This window comes from Sciurus vulgaris (assembly GCF_902686455.1).
Source record: "Sciurus vulgaris genome assembly, chromosome: 2".
NCBI classification, from domain to species: Eukaryota; Metazoa; Chordata; class Mammalia; order Rodentia; family Sciuridae; genus Sciurus; species Sciurus vulgaris.
In genome coordinates, this window is record NC_136462.1 from 133,389,433 (window position 1) to 133,414,624 (window position 25,192).

Sequence of the window (25,192 nt, forward strand, 5' to 3'; positions counted from 1 at the left end):
ATTCTGGCCAGCGAAGTCACTATGCTAAAGTTGGTGAGCAACAAAGAGGAGGAGACTTGGTCCCTAATAGCACCATAGTGGGGGGAATGGGATAGGATTGGCTTTTTCTTCATAGAAGTTCATATTGTTTCACTTCTGCAATACTGTTAATTTCTCTCTTCTCTCTTCTTCCTTTCGTGGCCTTCCACCCCTGGAGATCAAATAATTCAGGACTTCATATATGCTAGGCAAGCACTCATATTGCTGAGTGATATTCCCAGCCTTTTCTACATTAGTTATCTATGGCTGTCATAACAAACTGCAGCCAATTTAAGCAGCTTAAAACAACACAAATTGTTATCTTACAGTTCCAAAGTTAAGAAGTCTGACATAAGTCTCACTGTGGAGACTCTAGGGATGAATCCATGGTCTCACTTTTCAGTTTCTAGAGCCCTCTATCCATATTCCTCAGCTTACAGCCCTCCCTTCATCTTCAAAGCCAGCACTATGTATCTCTGACCATTCTTCTATGTCATATCTCCTTCTTCTATCTGCTTCCCTCTTCCACTGTCAGGGACCCTTTTCTTACTGAGGTAATCCAGGATAAGCTCCTGCCCCAAGGTCAACTGATTTTGTCATCTTTATTCCACCCCACAGCCTCCATTCTTCTCTACCATGTACTTTAACAGGTCCCAAGAATTGAGACATAAACATCTTTTGAGGAGCCATTACTCTGCCAACAACACATTCCAACAACAAGCAAGCTCCTTTCATAATTTGACACAAATCAAATGATTCTAATTGAAAAATTTAAATTCAATATGAAAAAATGGGACAGTGATCTGATTTTTTTTTAAAATCCAACCTGTGAAGCAGAGTGAATCAAGAATACCATCTTAAAGATTTCCATGGAGTAAAGACGTCATTCTAAGATTAGATGAGATTAAATCACCTCTACCCATCTCTGCTACTCAGGAGAAATGCTTTGAACTCCCAGAAAACATGGTAAGGGAGGTTTTCCACAGCATACCACTTCCCAGAGTTTGCTAGGTTGAGACTTTCTTGCTACCCTCTGCATATCCATCTGAGTTAGTGCTCCCTTCCTATTTAAAAAAGTATCAACATTTTTTACTTATTTTAAAAAATAGGGCTGATGCAACTTCCAACTATAGTTGCTCTCCATATCCACATAGGGCAAGGGATTCAACCGAACATAGAAAAAATAAAGAAAAAAATGAGTTATACTGTACATGTAGATTTTTTCTTATTATTAGTCCCTAAACAAGACAGTGTAACAACTATTTACATACCATTTATATCATATTAGGTGTCACAAGTAATCTAGAGATGAGATGAAGTGTATGGGAGAACGGGCACAGGTTCTATGCAAACACTGCACCATTTGTATAAGGGACTTGAGCATCCTTACTTTTAGTTCCTCAAGTCCTGAAATAAATCCCCTGTGGATACAGAAGGACCCTATATTAGCTTGTTTTAAATTTAATAAGTCTAACAAGATTTTTCATCCTTTCTAATGCAAGCTGCCAGGTATGTTTCTTTTAAAACACTGGCCTACCAGTGGATCTTTTTTCTCTCTAGACACAAGCCCTGTGTGGAAAACAGCTCAGCAGGAAGAGAACCTCCTGGGCTCCAGTCCTTCATGCACAGGGGGAGTTTGTGGACTTGAAATGCAGACTTTTATGAATCCTCCTGGCAGGTATTTATCAACCACCCAGTTCTAATCTAGGGTATCTTTGCAATGCAGCATTCACCTACTTCGAGAACTTCAGGATGCACACACAAAGAAGGACAGGTCTAACTGCCTGCTGTATGAAAGTGAGCCCCCTACACACAACCCACTCTGCACTATATGCTAAATGCACTTAAGTGACTTTATTATAGTGTCCTGAGCACTGAAAGTTGACAATGATCTATGGAATTTTTCTTTCCTTCCTTCTTTTGTTCTTCCTTCAATCCCTCTTTCCTTCCTTCCTCTCCTTTCTTCCTTTCCTTCTATATTTCTCTCTTCCTCTTTCTTTCTTTCTTCCTTTCCTTCTCTCTTTCTGTTTTTCTTTCTTTTTTTCTTGCACTACAGATTGAACCTAGCACCTTGCACACACTAGGCAAGTGCTCTACCACTGAGTTACATCCCTATCCTTTTGAAATTTGTAATTTGAGTCAGTTGTTCTCCCAAAGTTGCTGAGGCTGGCCTCGAACTTGCCATCCTTCTGCCTCAACCCTCCCAAGTAGCTGGAATCATAGGCTTGTGTCACTATACCCAACCTGACCTATGAAATTTTGAGTATGATACTTCCTGTTAGGCAGAGAAAACCATCAACAAATAACAGGTTTGTTTAGAGAAGAAATCAGGATGAAGAAATAATTCAGAGGTTTATTTTTTTCAAATGAATAATAAAATAGTTTACATGCAAGCTTTTGAAAATTCTTCCAAATAGTAAATATCTCATTATATCGGTAGAGATGAAAATTAGATTGCTCAACTAGGTGAAGCAAATTTAATCTAGCTTTTTTCCATCTTGTTTTCTGGGTGTCTTCTTTGAAATTAGTTTGAGAAAAATTAACCTGAAAATAACTTTGAAAATGTAAAAGATACAAATGCAAACTGGATCTTTCAGAGATGACAATCTAGGAACATTTAGCTCTACAAATACTATTCTATGATGTTCCTCCCAGAAGACCCTGAAGGTCCCCAGCCTGGGGGAGAGCATCTTCCTCAATACAACCAAACATTGCTATGCAAGAAAATTTTCAAAAGAGATGAGAGAATGTTGCAATCACTAAGGATGGGCTGAATAAGGAAGAAAACTAAATATTAAAAACAAGAAAACTTGGAATGGACCCACCTTTTGACCAAGTTATCCTACTCCTTGGTTTATACCCAAAGGACCTAAAATCAGCAAACTACAATAACACAGCCACATCAATGTTTATAGCAGCTCAGTTTACAATAGCTAGATTGTGGAACCAACCTAGATGCCCTTCAACAGATGAATGGATAAAGAAACTCCGGTATATATATTCAATGGAACACTATTCAGCCATAAAGAAGAATAATATTATGGCATTTGCAAATAAATGGATGGAATTGGAGAATATCATGCTAAGTGAAATAAGCCAATCCCAAAAAACCAAAGGCCGAATGTTTTCCCTGATAAGTGGAGGATGATATATAATAGGGGTGGGGGTGGGGAATGAGAGAATAATGGGGGAACTTTAGAATATGTAGAAGAAAATGAGAGGGAGGGGGTATGAAAAATGGTAGAATGAGACAGACATCATTGCCCTATGTGCATGTATGATTACACGATGGTATGAATATGCATTGTGTACAACCATAGAAAGGAAATTATGTACACCATTCGTGTACAATGAATCAAAATGCAGTCTGTAAAAAATTAAGAGCTAAATAAAAATTTAAAAAACCCATAATTTCCAAACTTAGTTTTTCCCCATTGCTGTAGTTCAGATGTTGAAGTTCCCTCAAAAGTCCATTTCTTAAGGCTTGATACTCAGAGTGATGCTACTGTGGTGATGAGAGGTGGGGCCTGTGGAAAGAACTTAGATCATTAGAGGCATGCTCTCCAAGGGAAATGTGGGACCCTGGTTTCTTCCTCTTTCACTTCTGCTTCCGGACTGATGAGCTAAGTGGTTGGCCCCACTGTGCACTCCTGCTATGAAGTGCTGACTCATCATAAGCCTAAAGCAATGTGGTTACTGTAACCTCCAAAATACTGAGTCAAAATAAACCTTCTTTCTTTATCAGTTAATTGCGTCAAGTATTTCATTATAGTGACAGAGGGCTGACTAATAACACTTTATCTATGATACCAACCTAATAAGAACAGAGGGGTCACAATGAAGAGGAGAAAGAAAGAAAACTGAACTCAAATTAGGGATGGCAGCATTTTAGACCTCTGAAATCAAGGGTAACATCTGAAGTGAATGGAGGACATTAAACAAAGAGGCACCAGAGTCAGGATAAATGACTTGAAGGGATGCGTTGAACCAATGTGTTGGCCATGGTTCTGTGAGGAGTCAGCTTAGAGAGGCCCGAAATGATGGAACATGCCTCAGGAAGATGAAGACTTTGCCACTGACTGGAAAAGAGATATGGAAAAGGAGCTTGGCAGGTGAACTACAGACACAAACACCTGTAGTGCTCTATGTTCAGAATGTGCCAAATGTGAACGGTTACTCTATTCCTTTGTAGGACAGAAACCTAAGCAGAATAAATTATCAATATGTTAGCAGACCAAAATACCACTCTAAAGTACAGAATACACACAGTAAGATGGAAAGTGATGAAATTTTAATGTTAAAGGAGAAAACAATAGGATATTATACCAGCAGTTACTGCAGAACCATTACCAGAGCGATGTGGTAGCTGAAGACTCAAGACTCTTCTAAATTTATTAAAATTTATTATTTTTACCATCTTCAAAGATCCCATGTCACTTTATTGGTTTTTATTAGCCAAACAGTTTGTAGAGAATTACAAATGAAGAAAATAATTTCTTTATCTTTTAAATATAAATGTTTCTCTCTACATTCTCTCTTACATGGGAGCTATGTCCTGATTAACCCCTTGTAAGTAAAAAAGGTCACACACTGAAAATGCAGTTAATATCCTTCATGTACAAAGGCTCCATGTACAAAAGTTTTTCAACACAGAACACTGTAGACAGTGTAGACACATGTGGGTGTCTCCCCACATGCTGGCATGGCTGATGGGGGAGCTGGATCAGAGTGTCAGCCTCACACAACTTCAAAATTCAAACTTCAAGGTATAGTTTCTACTGAATGTGTGTTGCTTTCACACCATCATAAAGTCATATGTTATAAATCCAACAGTCATTAAGTCAGGGACCTTCTGTATATTTGCACATGATGGTGACATGGAGAAGACCCCATGCACTCATTTGTATTAAGGAGTATTAAGAGCTCCAAATAAATGAGGGAAACTGTCAGCACTTCCCCCAATGCCCACTCCCACCATGGCTCCCACCAAACCCCTGGTGGCTCAGCACCTGGTTTCCGTGGTCCAGAGCTGAAGTGTCCACTTCCACTGATGACAAGGAGTGGCAGACCCCTCCAAATCTCCAAGCTTTCTGTCCTCACCTATTAGGTACTCAGGATTTGTCCACATCTCTCCCTGCCCCCTTTTCACATCTGGCCTCTCCCACAAAAATCTATGGGCTTGGCCAGCAGGGGCAGCTGAGATTCTGCAGACACAACACAAAGACCACATGCAGGGCAGGTATCACAAGACCACTGTCACAGAGAGCTCATTCTGGGATCACAGGGTGCTGAAGGGGACTGGCTTAAAGTTGGGTGTGTAGCGACCAGGAAGCAGAGAGCAAGCAGGAGACAGGGCAACTGTGGATGACTAGGGTCATGGCTGAGGGAGAAGGATGTTTCAAGAACAATGAGGCAGTACTCTGCTGCCCACCAGGGGAGGACTTGCCATACTCTGAGTGACCAACACTGCAGGCTGCAGAGTCCCCTTCCACACCTGAACCCTACGAGGTTCCTGAAGGGAACCACCTCCCTACTGTGGCTATGTCTAGCCCACCCCAGTGCCCTGAGGGAGCCCTGCTTCCCTAAGAGTCCTACTCACCAGCAAGGCTGGCTCAGGGGCAGTGCTAATAAAAGGTGGGAAATTCAAATCTTAGTCTTCATTGAAAGATTTTAAAGCATTTCCTTGGGGGAAAAAAAAGTTCTAGAATATTAAATATGTTTTTCATGCCTGTAACCTTTGCTCTTTTAAAATCCATATTTTCTAGCCTTGTATTACAGACTTTTCTCTATAAACAACTCTCAATTAATTCCCTGAGCCAGAGCCAGAAATGTTTAATACACAGTTCATTTACACTGAGGAACAAGTGACTAGTGAATTACATTTTACAACCATCTGCTTTTTCAATAGCATTCATGGTCCAGTGCTGATGTACCCTCACCTTGGAGCAGGTAATTGGGGGAGTGGACATTTGGAGTCCTAAGGGAACAGGGATTTTGAAAGAGAAGGAACTAAAAATGGTAACCCACACCCTAAAACCCCTTCCCCCAGAGCCTCTGAAATATCTCAACTAACTGGATGTGACAAATGAGGTGATTCCATAAAATGGGTTACTTTCAAGTTTTATCTGTTTCATTTTTCTAAGCAGCACCCAGCACATTGGAGATCATTATACTGCACCATACTAAGAGTCCTGCCTGCCTCTGGGTCCTTCACACAGCTTCTAGGGATGACTGCTTTGAAGAAGGAAGGAAGAAAGGAAATCCTGCTGCTGCTTGGGTTGGGGGTCAGTGTGTCCCTCCAGATGTTAGACGTCAGTGATAATTCTGAAAGCACTCTGCCCACATTCAAATGTCTTCTTTTGTTACTGTACTATCGGGAGCTAGTTTATCTTTAAAATATAGAATGCATTTCTCATAATTGTGGACTATATTTAACTGATATCTTCACATGATATTCAGAGCAAAACCCAAAAGCAGAGAGGAGGGGCGGGAAAGAGGAAGTACGGGATTGAAATGAAGGAAACTATGTTCCATGCATTATGAATATGTCAAAATGAGACCCACTATTATGTATAACTAGAATGCAAAAAAGAAAAAAAAAAAAAGAAAGAAAAGAAAAAGAAAAGCAGAGAGAATGGGGAAGGAAGGTGGTTACATCCCTGTGGAAGGTGGGATCAGGGGAACAGGAGTAAGGAAGGAACTAAAGCCAGAAAGCTGGAGCTGGCCAGGCCATCCCAGCAGCAGGAAGGCAGGAAAAGTGAGCAGGAACGAAGGGAAAAGCTGAGAGGAAATCAAACTGGAGAAAGAAGAGACACATAATGAACAAACATGAAAGGAAAACGCCTCCCTGTTTCCTGTTTCTTCTAAAACCACCTCGAGGTGACTGACTCATAGTCCTTTATAACAAAACACAGGCTAAGAGGAGAAATTACCTGGTTTTTAAGTGACATGCCAAGAATATACTGAACGTAGCCAGAGTCATCAGGTTTCACCTAACGTCTTGTGTACTAATGTCCCAAAGGTCAAGATGCTTCAGTCTCTCTCTTTTTTATTTTTATTTTTTTTCTTTAATTTATTTAGGGACAGAGTCTCGCTGAGTTGCTTAGGGTCTTGCTAAGTTGCAGAGGCTAGCTTTGAACTCATGACCCTCTGCGTCAGCCGGCCCTGCCCCACCGCCAGTCGCTGGAATTACAGGCATTTGCCACCATGTCCAGCTAGGGTGCTTCGGCCGTGACAGGACTATTTCACAACCATGTCCTGGAGGTGGCAGAGGGAGGGCTGTGGTTCCCAGCCAGATATACTAACTAAACACACATTTTCTTAATTGAAATGTGGACTATGGGTTTCAGTCCCTTATATTAACTATGATAAATACTGACGGACTGCTGAGCAGCATCTTTTTGGGGTCTGCAAACTCCATAGACAAGCCCAGGAAGGGCCTGTCAGCTTTGCACCTGAGCAACACGGACCAGGGACATGTCGACTGGCCCGAGTGCCCAGGTCCTGGGCTGGATGCTTCCCGCTATCATTCTACTCAGTTATGTCAGTCATAAAAGCTCAAGGGAGAAAGTGGAGAAAATACGGAAAAGGATAAAGGAACTAACATACGTTACCACCTGGCAATAACCATTTTTAATATTCTGTCATGTTTCCATACAGGCTTTTGTGGGTCCACATGCATTGTACAAAAATGGAATTCTACCATATAGTAGGAACTGTGCTGTGTTCATTTAAAATAACATGAGGGCTTTCCCCAGGTCACTGAATCTTTAGAAACATGGTTTTAATGGTCACAGAATCTAGAATGGCATATAATAATCATCCTGCTGTTGTTACTGATATTCAGGTGTCATCCATTTTTCAACTAAGAAAAATAAGCTGCAGTGAATACCTGGATACATAAATTTTATTGCTATCTCTGATTTTAATATAAATCCCTAGAAGATGATTGAGTCAAAGGGCACAAACATTTCTTTCTAGAACATTATACCAATCAACATTTCCTCCACAGAGGCATCCTTCTACATGCTCACCCAGACTGAGAACAAATATTTAAAAGACTGTTTACCAGTTTAGTGGACCCCTCCCCCAAACTCACAAAAAGAATTTTTATAATTTGCATTTCTTTAATTACTTGTGAGGTTCAGTACTTTTCTGTTTATTTGCCTTTCATATTTCTTCAGTGACTTGCTGACTGGGGACAGTGCAGACTTTTCCCAACTGATGTTAATGTTTTCTTATTGATTTATGACTGCTTTTAGTATAATAGGGATGGATTGGCAGTTAGAAAGAGTATGTCCTGATTTGCCAATTCTGTTGATGGTGTTTGACACACACCGGACACTAATGGATGTGTGGTCAATTGTATCAATCTTTCCCCATATTATGCCCTCCATTGTAAGCAGGGTATCACAGTCTTTCAGCTGGGGATCCAACTTCAGCTCCCCTACTTGCTGTCTGAAGGACCCTCTCTTTGTCTCAGTTCCCTTGATTGAATATGGAGGATAATGTAAGTACATTTAATACAGAGTTAGGATGTGGCAGGCAGCCTCAGGCCTTGTCTCCTAGTATTCACATGTCACCCCTGCTGAACCAGCCAGCAAGGACCAGAGGCTGACCAAGGTGTGAGTAAGCTTGGAAGCAGGTACTTCCAGTGGCACCTGGAGACAACACAGCCCCAATCAACACTTTGTAAGACCCTAAGACATGGGTACTCAGGGAAGCTGTACCAAGATTCCTACACCATGGAAACCATGAGAAAGTAAACATTTGTTGTTTTAAGGTGTTAAGGGTGATTTGTTATGCAGCAGGAGATAACTAATACATAATATAGACAGTGTCTGACTTGTAATGACTTCAACTTATGATGGCTTGACATGATTCTTCAACTATATGGTGGATTTATCAGTGCATTCAATTCATTTTTGATTTATAATATTTTCAGCTTGTGAGGTTTAGCAGGACATAACCCCATCATAATTGGAGGAACATCTGCATCTGTAAAGCACCAAACGGTTGCTATGGTAAATTGCAAAAAATATCTGAAGACTTTGCCACTTCTCTCTTGAAAACAAAAAAAACTCCTTCCCTACCCTTTGAAGCTGGATTTGACTGTGTGACTTCCTTCAACCAAAAAAAAACACTAGCAAATGTGATGCTGAGACCTGAAAGTCACCTGAGCATAGGAGTTTATAATAGTCTTTAAAGTCTGTCACTACAAGGAAAGAAGCCCAGCCTGCTGGAGAATGAGACAGCATGGCCCATTATCCCTGCTGCACTGCAGTTTACAGCCAGTCACCTACTAACCACATGAGCAAGGCCTTCACTGTAGACCATGAACAAATTCAGCTAAAGGAACCAGCCAGTCACACCCAGCCTCAATGTCCACCCCAAATCACAGTCAAACTGAGTATCTCTCTGCTTCCTGATTACCAAGTGCTGAGCTGTCTTCCTTCTCCACCCTATGATGTTCTGCTTCACCTTGGGTCCACAGCAACAAAGTCAGCCATCTATGGACTGAGAATTCTAAAACCATGAGCCCCAAATAAACTTGTCCTCCTCTAAAATTGTTCTTTCCAGGTCTATTGGTCACAGCAGCAAAAAAAGCTGACTAAAACAAGTGGACTGAAAATACGATGAGACAGTGCCACATGCAAAACCTCTAAGGAAAAAATTTACAAACCAACATGAATACAAAGTCCTATAACACAAACTATGCACAACGTAAAGACAGTTTAGAAATGCTCCAGATCAACCATGGAAGGCTTCCTGGAGGAGAGTTTCCAGATTGGAAGGAGTGAGCTTCAGCAAAGAGAGGGTTTGTACAAAGGCAAGAAACAGGAACGAATAATCCGCATGCGTAATTGACTGACTTGGTTAGAATCAAAACTCTAGGTACACTAAGGAGGGAGCTTGATGAAGAAGAGGGGGTTGCTGACAGCTGGTGGAGCATCCTAATGTTAGCTCTTATCTTCAAGATAAATGAGCAAATAACTTTTTTGTTTATTTATTTGTTTGTTTCTGGTACCAAGACTAAGAGACGGAACACAAGTTGAGCACCAAGCCCTATGTTCTTGACACAGTTTTGCAATATGCACAGCATCCCATGGGCAGCTCCAGCAGCAGGCTGACCTTACCAGAGAGCTATAGGAAAAAGCATGCCTTTCCACATTAGAATGACATGCAAAAACCAGTGCAATTCCCAGCGGAGGATCCCAGAAGGCAGACACCCCAGCCAGATGTCTCCCCATTCAGTGAGGATCTGTCTTCTTGTTAATGTTTGGTGGACAGCTGGCAGGAGTGCACTAAGAAAATACTCTTGGCTTGTTCTTAAAGTGTACAGAATATCAGCTTTGATTCTAAACATTCAGAAATAAAAATATGAACATGAACAAAACTCTGATCTACAGGTCCTGCTCACAGCCCTGAGGACAGTAAGCTCTTCAGTTACTGCAGAGCTCACGGGGAATGGCCACACTGTCAGGGTGGCAGTCCTGGCCCTGACACCTGCTGTAGAAAGTGGCATTGGGAGAGAAAGACAGGTCAGGCAAAGTTCAGCAGAAGTCAAGGCCCTGCACTTGGTTAGTGCCACCCACTAGCACGGACACTGGCTGCCATGGCCCTGTTTTGTTCTTGTCATGATTCCCTCAATGATACAGTATAACAGCAACTTACATAGACATTGCATTCAGTATTATAAGTGATAGAGAGATGATTTTAAGCATTAGAAGAGTGTGTGAAAATACTGTACCATTTAAATTCTTAAAAAAAATTATTATTTATTTTAATTGATATACAACTGTACATATTTATGACATAGGTGAGTTTTGACTCATGTATCAATAGATAGTGATCATTCAGGATAATTAGTATATCTATCACCCTAAACTTTTATCATTTCTTTATGTTGAGCACATTCAAATTCCTCTCTCATATTTGAGGTATACAATGCATTATTGTTAATTACGTTCACGCCTGCTGTGCCATAGAACACAATCCTTGTTTCTCCTATCAAACATGACCCTGTACCCACTGATCAAACCCGTCCTCCCACTCCTCTACTATCCCAGTTTCTGGTAAGCACTATTGTGCTCTCAACATCTACGAATTCACCATTTACTTGAGCATCTTTAGGTCTGGAACCAAATTCCCATGGATACTAAGAGATACTACATTAAAGAACTAATTTATTATGGGAATGAGCTCACATGATTATGAAAGCTGAGAAATCCTAGCACCTACCACCTATAGATGGAAACCTAGGAAAGCCAGCAGTGTGATTCAGTCTAGTATTGAAGGTCTGAGAACCTGGGGATCTAATGGGTATAAGTCTTGGTCTGAGTTCAAAGACCCAAGAGCCGGGAGTATTGATATCCAAAGGGCAGGAGAAGATGAATGATCCAGCTCAGAAAGAGCAAATTTATCCTCCTTTGCCTTTCTGTTTCTATCCAGCCCCTCAGCATATTAGATGATGCCTACCACATTAGTGAGGGCAGACCTCCTTTTCTCAGTCTACTGATTTAAATGCTAATCTCTTCTGGAAACATACTCGGACATACCCATAAGTAATGTTTTACCAGCTATCTGGGCACAACTCAGCCTAGCCAAGTTGACACTTAAAATTAACCACCACAGAGCCTTGGGGATGACAGAGAAGAAAAGCAATCCTGAGACCACTGAAGCCCATTGCCCAATCCCTCCAATTATTCTCAAAGCTGCCCTAACACTCCACTCATTTTGGAAGCTTCCAATCTCTGCCCCAGCCTTGGAGGTACACTCAGGAGTGATACACCTGCAAGTAACCAAAATCATGGTCCCATCTTCTCCAGATCAGTCTGCTCAACTTCTCCTAGCGCTATAATTCAAACAAATCACAGTGATAGACACATTTTAGTATTAAAAAGGAAAATTCTCTACTGAGGAAGGGACACTGACTGTTTAATATGAACTTCTTTTTTCTGGATCATACTTTGAGAAGAATATACCTCTGGTTCTTTGGGAAGAGTTCCCTTTGAGGTAGTAGTAATTTGTTTTTGTAGACCCCATGGTATTTTTTTTCCCCAGGTTGCTCTTCCTCAATGAAGGAGCCTTATCTAGACCCAGAGCCTGCCTACTGATGGCATGTGTGGATTCCACAGGTGTCTGGTGCTTATTTTCACACTGTCCCAGGTGCAGACTAAAGGGACATCCTTTAGTAGGTGGCATTCTCCCTGGTCAGCTGCCATGCAGGGTTGAGAGGGAATTCCAGGCCCACTGATACATTCTGTGATATTTTCAATCAAAAGGACTCTCAAGAAACTATAATGTCCATTATGCCCTGTCAATGGTCCCTCCTACCCCTTCTTACCTTCCCAGCTAGAATACCAACCCTGGACCCCTGGTCAACCCAGGCATTTCCTAAGAATGCAGTCTCAAAATTAAGATGGGAAGATGGGATAAGGAGACAGAAATCCGGCCTGTGGGCTGTGGTGGAGTGGCCCCTTCAAAAAATAGCTGGTGTGACATTTCTATGGTACAACATTGGGTTCCATGATCTGCCCCGAGGACACTCTTCTCTAGGGTGTGAAGTGAGCCAGACCAGTTTCACCAGCCTTACAAAGTATATTTCCCCTTTACTGTAAGATGTCCTCATTTCTGGAGTCTTCATAGGCACAATCTTTTAATTAAACTGGAAACTATGCATTACGTCATATCAGGATTATTTCAACAGTTGGAGATATGATACCTAACCCCTCAGAGATCACACTGGCATTCAGACAAACTAACTGACTTGCATGGGGATGAAAGCCAGGAAGTACTAAAGCCAGGGTTAGCACAGAGCCATGGCCTTCTCTGATGAGCCCCTAATGCAGCATGAACTTTGGCCAGGAGCCCTTGGGCTTCCTGGCCCCCCTGCGTGAGGAATCCAACCTGTGCATAGTGACCCTTCCATGAACATGATTCATGATTCAATTCATCACTGGACCTGAAGGGTGAGTTCCCTCTGCTACTACGCATATGGCACCCTGTACACAGCAGCGACATTGCCACGCTTCAATAAGAGTTATGAAGTGATCTGCTCTCTAAATCAAAGTGCAAACACTAAAGACGACTACTTTAGAACAAGCATTTCATTTTAAAAATTTGAAACAATGCATGTGTCAGGTACCATTTTTAAATTATCTTAACCAACCAGGGTCAAGTCATTACAGGATTGAGAAATTTATCAATTACAAAGAGACAGGATACTTCCAAGAGCAGAATTCTAAATTTTAGCTGAGAAACTAAAGACTGGCTTATCACCACAAAGAAGAAAAATAATATGCAAGTCACCATCACTTCTTTTCTAATTAATAAGTAGTTGGTGGTGAATAAAAGCTAGAGGTTGATATTCTATGAACTCTAAATTGACAAGAAAAAAAGCTACTCAGATTTTATGTTATTTTCAGATCTCTTGCTGGTTTTTCATTTAATAGGAAATTTGTCAAGTTACAACTTCCTTATGTGCCTCACTATACAGCATTTCTTTCTACAAAAGGGATCTTCTCGAGACGATAACTGTGGCATCAACACTAGCCTTGACTGCAAGAAATCTGTTCTTACCTATTTTCATAGATGTTGGACATGCTTGACACTGCACTGCTCTGTAAATTTATCGCCTTGCTCTTCTGTGATCTTTGTGATAAATGTATCATCACAGATAGCCTCATTCACGATCCTTTGTTTCCCTTCACTTTATAAAAGACAAGTTTACTTAAATCTGCTGTCACATACACTTGTCAGTCAAATACAATTGTTGAGGCTGTATTCCAAGCCAAAGTTTGTATCGTTGCCAGTGAATCAGAGAGTGTGAGCTGTGCTCCAAAACTTTTTTTGATAATCTAAGAGTATCCCAATATTTTACCCAAGAAAGGTAATTGTTCATATAGTGGTTTTATTAAATCTTTAAAAATTATAATACACAGAAAGTAAAATTTACCATTTTAACCATTTTTAAGTGTATGGTTCAGTGGCATTCATTCCATTCACACTGTTATAAGAACATCTCCACCATTCAGCTCCTGAATGCTTTTCATTTTCCCAAACTGAAACTCTGTCCCCATTCAATATGACTCTCCATTCTACTCACCCCCTAGCCCAGTAAGTATGCTCCTAATCTCATCTATCCCTAGCATTCACAAGGGCTCTGATTACTCCAGGAATTTAACTACTCTTGGTAGCTCAAAGAAGTGGAAGTATTTGTCCTTTTGTGACCGATTTATTTCACTTAGTGTGACGTCCTCAAGAGTCATTCATATTGTAGCATCCTCACACATTCTAAATGTGCTTGAATCTCCTTCCTTTTAAGACTGAATAATATTCCATTACACGACCATGTCACATTTTATTTCCACAGGCACTTGGGTGTATAAGTATTTCAAGTCCTTGCTTTCAGTTCTTGTGGTTATATAACCAGGAGTGGGACTGTTATATGGTACTTGTGTTTGATTTTTTTTTTTTTTTTTGAGGAACCAAGACTATTCTTCACTTGATGGTTAATAATAAAATTAAGATTATTTGAGAGGAAAAGTGTTGGCCAAGTGACTGATGTACTCAGCAAGGTCTTGAAACCGCTAGGGTTCCATCACAATCTTTTCTGCAAAGCAACCCTCTCTCTGGACATGGCACCTATGTCCTAAGCATAGCATCAGTCCAGGCAGGGTTTGGGCAAGTGGCTGCAGGTTAGCATGGAAAAACAGAAGTTCTAACCAACAAGAACACTTTACAATAAAACAGAAACATACCCCTTAAAATATGTAGTTTCTAATTCTGTGAATAGTCTTTTAAAATAAAGATGAGTAGGAAATTCTGGTACAAGTGACAACTTGACCCTCGGCACCTCTCTTCTTCCTTCTGAATCCTCACAGGGATAGAACCACAAGAAGATGGGAAGTTGTGAGCATGGGTAAGAAAGTCCGCCACCTTTACAGAAGTCTTGACATGGACATAGTAGCAGTGACTAAGTTGGCAGGTGCAGGGAAGGGGACCTGAGGAAGCTCAGCTGTTCTCCTGAAGAACTAGGGAATTTGTGGGTTACAGCCACAAGGTATCTGAAAGGCAGGCTGCAGATATGCACACCAGACTAAAGACCAGGGAATGGAAGAAGGTTTGGCACAGAATCCCTGCCTGTCTCATGAAGCCAGATGTCCACACCCTACCCCAACAGGACACTGAAGACCTGACCTGGAGATAACACCAGGGAAAAGTCAGAGCCCCAGGGCTAAGAAGAGAGCTAAGCACAGAGATTACTTCACCAGGCTCCACAGAGCTGATTAAAAGATGGAAGTATTCTAAAAATGGATATATGCCCACAAAATCACATCATTTACTAAAAACCATCAAGATATACATTTACAACACATTTATGTGAACAATAAAGTCTGTAAGTTATATCTCAACAAAACTTTTTAAATGCACAGATAAAGGATATATAGACAGATAAATAGGATCAAAATATCAAGATACCATTGAGTAGCAAGTTTTAGATTTTTTTTTCTCCTGCTACCAAGTGGGATATGAATCTCAAAACAAGATATGATCAGTTATATTTTAAAAGGAGTGACTACCATATGACTTAGCAATTCCACTTCTGGGTATATAACAAAAATAACTGAAAACAGAAGCTAAACATGTATTTGTACAGTCATGTGTGTCACAAAGAAGTTCATAATAGTTGAAAGGTGGAAACAATCCAAGTATCCACTGATGGATGAACAGATAAACAAAATCTACAAAAATACAATGGAACCTTATTAAGTCTTAAAAATGAGGGAAATTCTGATATATGTTACACATGGATGAACCTTGAGGGCTGTTTCAGTCTGTTTTCTACTACTATGACACAATACTTGAGACTCGGTGATTTACAAAGAAAAGATGTTTACTCAACCCATGATTCCACACCAGCATCTAGTGAGGACTTTGTGCTGGCAGAAGGAAAAAGGGCAAGAGAGTAGGAGAGTGAGCAAATAGGAAAGGGCCAAACTACTTTTATGAGTAATCCACTCTGATGACAACTAACAGACTCCCGTGATAACAGCATTAATCTATTAATGACAGAAGAGCCCCCATGACCTAATCACCTCTAATTAGGTCCCACCTCCCAACACTTGCACTGGGAATGAAGTTGCCAACACAGCTTTGAGGTACAACCTTCAAACCATAGGAATGATAAGTGGAGTAAGTCCATGAAAAAAGGACAAATGCAGTCTGATTCTACTTAGATGAGATACCTAGAATAGTCAAATTTTTAGGGACAGAAAGTAGAACAGTGATTGTCAGGGAATGAGGAGGGGAAAGTGGGGAGTTAATGCTCCCTGGGGACAGAGTTCCAGCTAAGGAAGATGAAGAGCTCTGGAGATGTATATACTTAATACCACCAAACCTACACTCAAAAATGGTTAGGAGTATAAGTTTCATGTTATGGATATTTTACCACAATAAAAAAAATAATAAGAAATGCCTTTTTTGCATAGGAAAGAATAAAAGAAAACAAAGACAACTCAGAAATGGGAAATGGGTGTCCCTGGGTTGGGACTGGGGTGTGCCTTCAAGGGAGCGGGTAGGGACAGCTGCTTCATTATCAGTCTCTCAACACTATTTGATTTCAACTCTGTTGTGCACTAGACAGATTTTTAAGTATTAATTTTAAAACATAATGGAAAGCGGTAGAGATGAAAAGAAAAGCAAATCGTGGAAGCTGCGCACCAATAAGCTTGATGTCAATCACCGGCCAGATCCGAGCAGGGATTATCAGAGCAGAAGGCTCGTGAGTACTTCAGGAAGCAAGTGCCAGGCCAAACTCATCTCATTTTCTCTTTTAATAAGGTTACAAGATTGGCATATTAGAGGAATGCTAAGCAGACAAGGGCCTTTATTTCAGCATGTTGTTAACACTATCGCTGTGGGCCCTGCGAGGAGGGTGGAGACACGGCAGGGCTGACAGGCAGTGTGACTACTCCCACAAGGCCTGAGATGGAGCAGGAGCTGCTGGTCTGGCCACAGAACTGTGGTCCAGTCTGATAATGGGTGATTACAACATTGAGGCTATCCATCAGAGATGGGACACAAATCAATCATCTCAACAGGTTGTAATACTAACTTTGAAAGTGAACAGATGAACTTATTGATGTTACAAATGTTCTGCATTTTGGTACCAAAATTCATAAATGCCAAGATCAGCAGCTCCCAGTGGAAAGGAAGAAAGCATGGGGTTTTAGGGGACCTACAGTCCATCGAAGGTAGCAGGCTATGCACGTAGCAGCTCCCCATTCCACAGAACCATGTGTCTAATGTCCACCCACATCTCCCCCTCATCCCCATTCAGCACTGCTGCCTCACCCAAAGGGAAAAGACACCCAGAAACCACGAAAGAAAAACTGGATGAGGAGTCTTTGAATGTGCAAGTAGGAAAAAGAAACCACGCAGGGAGGGGATGCAGAAGTGGTTCTCCCACTTGTAGGATTTCAGTGCCACAAGAGGAGTAAGGAAAGGTTCCAGTTCTGCAGAAGGAACTAGGGAAACAGAGTCACTGTGCAGAAACAGACTTGGCTCCAGCTAGGGCTGCCTAACAGCCTGTGACATGCTAAGCTCACCACCACTGGCTCAAAGAGACCAAGAGCCCATCAGCCAGAAATACCACTGAGGGCACTCTGCAGAGGACCAACCTAATGAATTATAAACACCTCTTAGGATTCTAGGACAAAAGAGCCACAGAAACCATAAAAACCCCAACTTACATTTGTTAAGGTTTCTATTTTTGTGGTTCTAGGGATTGAACCCAGGGTGCATCACAGGCTAGGCAAGTGCTTAACCGCTCAGCTACATCCCGGCCCTCCATCTGTTAAGTTTTTACCACACTTGGGCCATAACAGGTGTACTGTAAATGTTCTTTGATATCTGAACTGTATTGTCCATTATGAGCATGATTAATAATCAAACTGTAAAAATGTGAAGATATTTAATATAAATCATGAATTTTTCCCAGTGGCAGTTGCATTTAAAGAGCTTAAATAATTATCAAATTTTAAAGGAAAGTTTATCAATTTACAGTCAAAACTAATTGCCTTCAATGGATACAATGTTACAGTTAGGAGGAATAAATTCTGGTGTTCTATTGTACGGTAGGGTGAATATCATTAACAACCATGCATCTAATATCTCAAAATAGGTAGAAGAGAGAATCTTGAATGTCCTTACCAAATAGAAATGATAAAAGTTTAAGGCAAACTGCTAATTGCCCTCAAATCATTACACAATGTATATACATGAATTAAAACATGATACTGTATTCCATGAATATGCACAATTATTATGTGTCTAAAAAAAAGACAAAAAATAACAGAAACAAAAACTAAATGCCTGACACTAATGTCAAATTAGCATTAGTACTTGACAGGTTTCTTCTTTTAGAGACACCAGTGAAATAAATACCTAACAATTTCAAATTCTCTAAATTCTCACTTAAGCAGATAGTCCCTTTGTTAATTTATTGTGTAGGATCTGGGATAAGCCATGTAGCCTGGGCCAGGCCTGGATCTGCCAGATTTTGATGAACTTTAGGTTCATCATTTATGTAGCTGTTCATTTATGAGTACCTGTTGTGTGCCAGATGCTGTGCTGTGTGTGAGCAGGGAGGGAAACGACCCCCTGAGCCAGAAGAATCTTGAGAATCCGAAGAATCAACATGACAAGGTGAGGGAGCAAAGCAGGAGTTGGCTGGGGAAAAGCCAGTGAGGGCAGCTCCATCAGGGTCTCCAAGGGCAAGTAAAGAGAGAGGAAGGGAGGAGGGGAGGGAGGGAGGGGAAGGCAGAGAAAACCATGAAAGCATTTACCCAGGAGAACACTAAATTCTGATTAATGTTGTTGTAGAGCTCGCTCTGTCTGCTGGGGGAAGATGGGCAGCAGAGGGACAAGAAAGACAGCAAAGGGACCAGCCATCAAGGAAGATGCTGTGGTCCCCAGGTGAGAGCCAGATGAGGATGCAGTGGCCCCCAGGTGAGAGACTAGATGAGGATGCTATGATGCAGTGTCCCCAGGTGAGGATGTTGCAGCCCCACGTGAGACTCAGAAACTCAGCATAAAGGAGCAGCAGTAAGGATGGAGGGGGAGCAGCAACCATGGGTGTGTCCTGCAGGCAAAGCAGATAGGCAGGGGTGAAGGAAAAGAGTAAATCAAGATGCCTCTCAGGTTTCTGGCATGAAAAACAGACAAAGCAGAGAGGGGTTTTTTATTTTGTTTTGTTTTTTGAGAAATTTCCAGGTAGTGTTCTGTTTAGCCCAAAGTTCAGATTCAAACAATTGTCAGAATACTGACAGCCAGATCTGTAGTTTGTTCATTTTTCACTAAGAGGGGTGGATAATGGCAGAACACCCCTGTTCCCCTGGGAGACTAAATGTCCAGAATAAAGTATTATTCCACTTCCTGGGAGGCAGCTCAGCTAAAATGCAAGGAAACCACCACATGAATGTTCTATGGGAACACAGTATGAGATGCAGGTTAACAAGAATGCATTTGAAGTCTGCAGTGCTTTGTGGCTGGCCTGTCCTACTTATAGAACCTTCAGAGGGATTCAATGCACAGAGACCACAGGATGAAACAACCGCATCCTCCTGCTTCCATTACATCACTCCCTGAAGGAGTAACACACTCTCAGATCTAAAGGTGAACATCCATAGCCCAATTAAGACCCTCTACAGCCAAACATGGAAGGCATTGTCCAGCTCTGTCCTGGACAGCCTGTCCTGACCTGCCCATTGTGCAGCATGACTGTCTGGCCTTCAGACACACTTTACCTGTTTCTGCTGTCCCCGCCTAACTTAGGGTACCCACAGCCCCCACTGCCCTTCATCCATCTATCATGCCTGCCTCCACTCTCTCCTCCCTGAAGCCTCCTCTGGTTGTTTCTGTCTCCAAATTATTCACCTGCCTGCAGGCATCAAACCCTTTCAGACCACTCATTGCTGCTTTTTTCTGTGCACAGATGGTGGGACAGAACCTGTTGCTCAAGGACAAAGACCATCAGGCATTGCCTGTATTTCCCCAAGGAACTTAGGACAGTGTTTCCAACACTGGAGCACCTCTCCCTCAATACTCATTGATTGAAAAAAGACATAAAAATGTCTAAATATATTCAACACACTTAAGAAATTCCAGTCTGTTTGGAGGTATAGCTCAGTGATAAAGTGGTTTACCCAGCATTTGAGAGGCCCTTGGTTCTATGCCCAGCACTGCAAAGAGAAAAAGAAAAAACAAATTTCAGTCTGACAAATATTCACTTTATAGGCCGTTCCTTGGAGTGGGGTCTAAGGTGCAGCACTGGATCACCATCGAACCTGATAGTGACTGATTTAATAAATTAAACACAGATCATCCAAATGAATATTTGCAGAGTTGATTAACTAGCAAAACCTCAATAGTATCCGAAATTGTTTTTTCAATTATTATTTGGATCCATTTTAACAAATTTCTGAATATGATTTTAAAATACAGTTCTAATCATTAGTCCATGCATTTTTCCCAATTATATGATTAGTAAATCTATTTTGAAACTGTTGAAGATATAAAGGTATTCTTATGTAACCCCAGTTTTCAGGCTATAGAAACTGAACTGTTACAAAAAGAAGTGTTAATATAATTTTTTAAAAAATTCTTTCAGCGACAGTAAGCCCCATGGAAACTATATAAAAATGAAAAACCTAAGTGGTCAAATACTAAGTGTGTTCTTCCCCTGAGGGTTCAGACTTGGAAAAATCCTGGCATGCAAAATGGGTAAGGAAGAGTGTCAACACGTCCACCCCAACCCATCCCACCAGACCCCCTTCCAGAAGTTCTGTCACAGGCAACATCCTGCAATGGGTGCATGCTGAGTGAGCCCAACACCAAGAACAAACACTGTATGATTTTACTTCTGGGAGGTCCTTAGAAGAGTCAAATCCATACACAGAAAGTAGAATAGCGATTGCAAGGGGCTGAGAGGAGAACAGGGAGTTAGTGTTTAATGGTTAGAGCTTCAACAGCAGGAAGGTGAGAGTCCTGCCATCAGCTGGAGGTGTCATTGCACAACGTGAATGTATTTAATGCCACTGCGTTGTGTACTTCGCAGTGGGTACAATGGCCAATTTCAAGTTCTATGTATTTTAGCATAGTTAAAAATTTTAAAGCTACAGTTTATACAAGCTCTAGTTCTAGAGCAGAGAGAGATGACTACATTTCACAACAGCCTGTTTTATGAATAACTAGAAAAGAGGAGCTCAAAGCCTCCAAACACCAAGTAATAATGAGCAGATTAAACCGATGATTACCCTGGTTTGATCAGTGCATACTGTACACACACATTGAAGTATCATACTGTACCCCATAAATATGTATGATAATTAGGTACTAATAACAAATTTTTAACTGTGTAAGGAGGGCTGAGGATGTAGCTCAGTGGTAGAGGGTGTTCTTAGTATGTACAAGGCCCTGGGTTTGATCCCAACACTATACACAACACACACACACACACACACACACACACACACACACACACACACTTTTAATGAGTTAAAAATCATTTTTAAAATGAGAGTGTCCCCTTCCAGCCCCAAAGGCTACCCTCAACACAAAACTCTAGAAGGGACCCAGAAATTCCCCTCCTGAGAACCAGGCAGCAGTCATGAATTTTCACAGGAAAAAAAAAAATGCTACCTCCATATTTCTCTGGACAGTTAAATTCTCTTTACCACCACAGAAGTTTATGTGCTCTCCTTTCCCCAAATCAGTACCTATAAGTAATCAGATGTAAGAGCTTAAACCACCGATTTTCAACAAGCAAGCAGCAGGGGTTCAATATTATGTTATGTTCAACAAGGCTTTAAAAACTGTAGAACAGATTTCTTCAAATCACTAAAAAGAGCCTAAGACATGATCAAAGAATTGACACTGAATTGAATAAAAGCCTTCACAAACATACCCCAGAAAATTATGAAGTTCACGTAACCACAGACCAAAGGCAGAACCCCTCTGGACTGGTGGAGGGGGTAACTCAATGCACCAACATTACCACGTTGGTGGCCTTCTGGGTATGGAATATGGAGGGCACCTAGAAAGCCCCAGTCTAGCAAATTCACAGGGGAATCCTGGAGCTGGTATGCTAAGTCCAAGAGCTACAGAACACTCACTCATCAGGCAAGAGAGCATTCACACCACATTCCAGGGGGCGCTGCCTGCCAGCTCTCTTGCTAACTTCATTTCAACTCACCCCTTCCTTCTCTCTCTCACCCTCCCTCCTGCATGGCCAGTCACCAACCCCTAACCAAGGCGGGCACTGCTAAGTAGCCATGTCATCTTTGCCACAAGACCAGGCACATCTCAAAATCCTTCTCAATCCTCCAGAAACTGCCAGAAGCTACAATCAGCAGATGAGCATTAATAGACAAGGTCATGTGCATGACCGTCTTGAACAGCACCCAGCTCTGTCAGTGTGGCTGACAGAGGAGGACATTTTGCCTTCAAGATGTCTGAGATGAGGGGTTGTGGATGTAGTTCAGTGATAGAGCATATGCAAGGTCCTGGGTTCTATCCTCAGCACTGCAAAAAAAAAAAAAAGAGTCTGAGATGAGATGGCCCCTCAAAGATACCACTAACCCTGCCATAGTGAGCAATAACTCCCTTGATTTTCTTCTTAATTTATTACTTAAGAGCTAAGTATTGTTCCTCTCTTGATATCAAATCAATTAAAAATTACTCTAGCTCATGCCAGGTGCAGTGGCACATGTCTGTAATCCCAATGACTAAAGAGGCTAAGTCAGGAAGATCACAAATTTGAGGTCAGCCTCAGCAACTTAGCAAGACCTTTTCTCAAAATAAAGAGTAAAAAGGACTGGAGATGAAGCAGTAGTAATGTACCCCTGGGTTTAATCCTTAGAAAAAATAATTACTTTAGTTCATATAGTTATTTGGCAAACGTGAAGGCTCGTTTTATATTAGCAATAATCACTATTACATGTGATCTTAGAGCATCTCAAAATGCAGAGGCTCCTCAAACTACAATGGGTTTTATGTCCTGATATGAATAAACTCAAAAATGCATGTAATACACCTACTCTACCAAATATCATAAGCTAGCAACACAGTATACTGTAAAGGATCACCTGTCTACCCTCAAGATCATTTGGTTAACAAGGAGTTACTGGGCAGCAAGAGAGGCTGGTACTGCATATCACTAGCCCAGGAAAAGCTCAAAATTCAAAGTATAGTTTCTACTGAATGCATATCGCTATCACCATCATAAGTCAAAAACTCCTACATCAAACCATCTCAAATCAGGGGCCATCTCTACTGGCTATTGTTCTTTGACTTGCAGTGACTCTGCTTGCTGAAAGGAAACAAAGGTGGGGTGTCACCATGACTATATTTTCATGCAGACTGCTGAATTCATCAGAAAAATTTGGTCTAGTGTGATGGCACTCAACAGGGCCCCACAGAGCTCAAAGAAACGTAGCCGGGACCTCGTGGACCTTGAGGGGAAGGTTGTTAAGTAGGGAGGTTAGTGAGCCACTAGTTCCACCTTCATCCAGATCTACTCCATTGTCACATACTGAGATTCCTCATAAGATTCCACTGGAAGAAAAGTCTCTACCATCAACAGAAGAAAAAAATATCCCCAGCTGCTAATGAGTGTGAACGGAGTGTGCACACCAATGTGAAAAACTCCAAGAAGCATGTCCTGGCAGCCTGGGGCCCTCTGAAGCTGCAGGGGTGGCCAGAAGGAGGAGGTGTGCAATGCTGACCTCAGGGTCTGAGCTGTGTCCAGGGACAGCTGAGGAGACTGGAAGGTTTGTGCAGAACCAGAAAGGCAGGGACCCTGAAATGCAGCCATCATGACAGCTCTGCTGAAGAGCCAGCCTCCCACAAAAGGACGGGGCTCCTAACAGGAAAATATGCACCCCTCCCCCATCACAAAATGAGAGTGGTAGAAAAAGGGATGGTATAATGTAATATGCAGAGGAGACTGCAGGGAGAGCAAGAGCAGAGACAGGGGGAGGGAGGGCACAGGTGGCTGACAAAGCAAGCACAGAGAGAATAGAAAGACAGGCAGAAACAGAGTAATGCATGGAGAGCAGAGAAAAGGGGCATCTAAGAAATGGGAAGAAAGGCTGGTAGCTTCCCAGGGCTACAGGAAATAGAGGTCTGACAAGTACTTGCAGGTGCCCATATGCCACCATAACCTGGCATGGCAACACGGAGGGAAAAGTTCCCCAAGGAAACAATGCACAGATGCAGCCAGGCAAGACAGTGGGAAGGCACAAATAAGGGTGCAGAGGCCCCAGATGCTGTTTGTAAGTCACACTGGTCTGGAAGACAGGGTTTCCCAACCATCTTTCTACCCCACGCTGCCTTCTGAACAGGAAGATTCGTAGCACAGGTGCATGCATGCTCCCCACACACCCAGAGATTCAGGAATGCAGTTCCAGCAGCACTGTGAAGTGCACAGGAGCAATCTGACGGCAGGTCACCCAAGGGTCAGAGAGCCTGAGAGCGGAAAGGGAACAGAAGCAGCCCAGAGTGTGGCGGAATCAGCTGTGGAAGGTGCCTTGAAGGGCTGGGCCTCATGAGGACATTCCTTGGGCAGGACAAGTAGGGCATGGGTAAGCACCAGTAGAGGAGCACCCCAAAATAAGGCAGAATGAGTAGGGGGCCTGGCTGGGGCCAAGTGACATAACTATTTTAATCCTTCTCTATCTGTCCCCAAGACCTGCAAAGCAGGGATCATCATAAGTGACCTCAATATTTTCATTTTATAGAACAAAGCACTTCTGATAGTATCGTCTGCTTACCTTGTCTCCATCCCTGGGGACAGCTTAACTGCTGAAGCCAGGCCCCTAATCTAATTCACCCAGTGTCAGCAGGGATAATTCAGGAAGAGGTGTAGGAGGCAGAAGACAGCTCTGGAAGGTTTTTTGAAAATTCAAACCCACCTTAAAAATGACATTAGATGATGAACTATCTAGACAAGGCAGCTCTGGTGTATGTGTTATACACACACGTGTGTGTATATATATACATATATATATATATATATATATGTATATATACACACACACACATATGCTATATATACATACACACATATATATTCATATTTTTGTGGATTATATTTATGTATGTAGATAAA

General features: G+C 41.8%; 1 protein-coding gene across 1 annotated transcript in view; it reads right to left on the bottom strand.

The window, feature by feature from the left end:
- ENTREP2 (endosomal transmembrane epsin interactor 2) overlaps positions 1-25,192 on the bottom strand; it is a 490,869-nt gene that overhangs the window by 347,360 nt on the left and 118,317 nt on the right.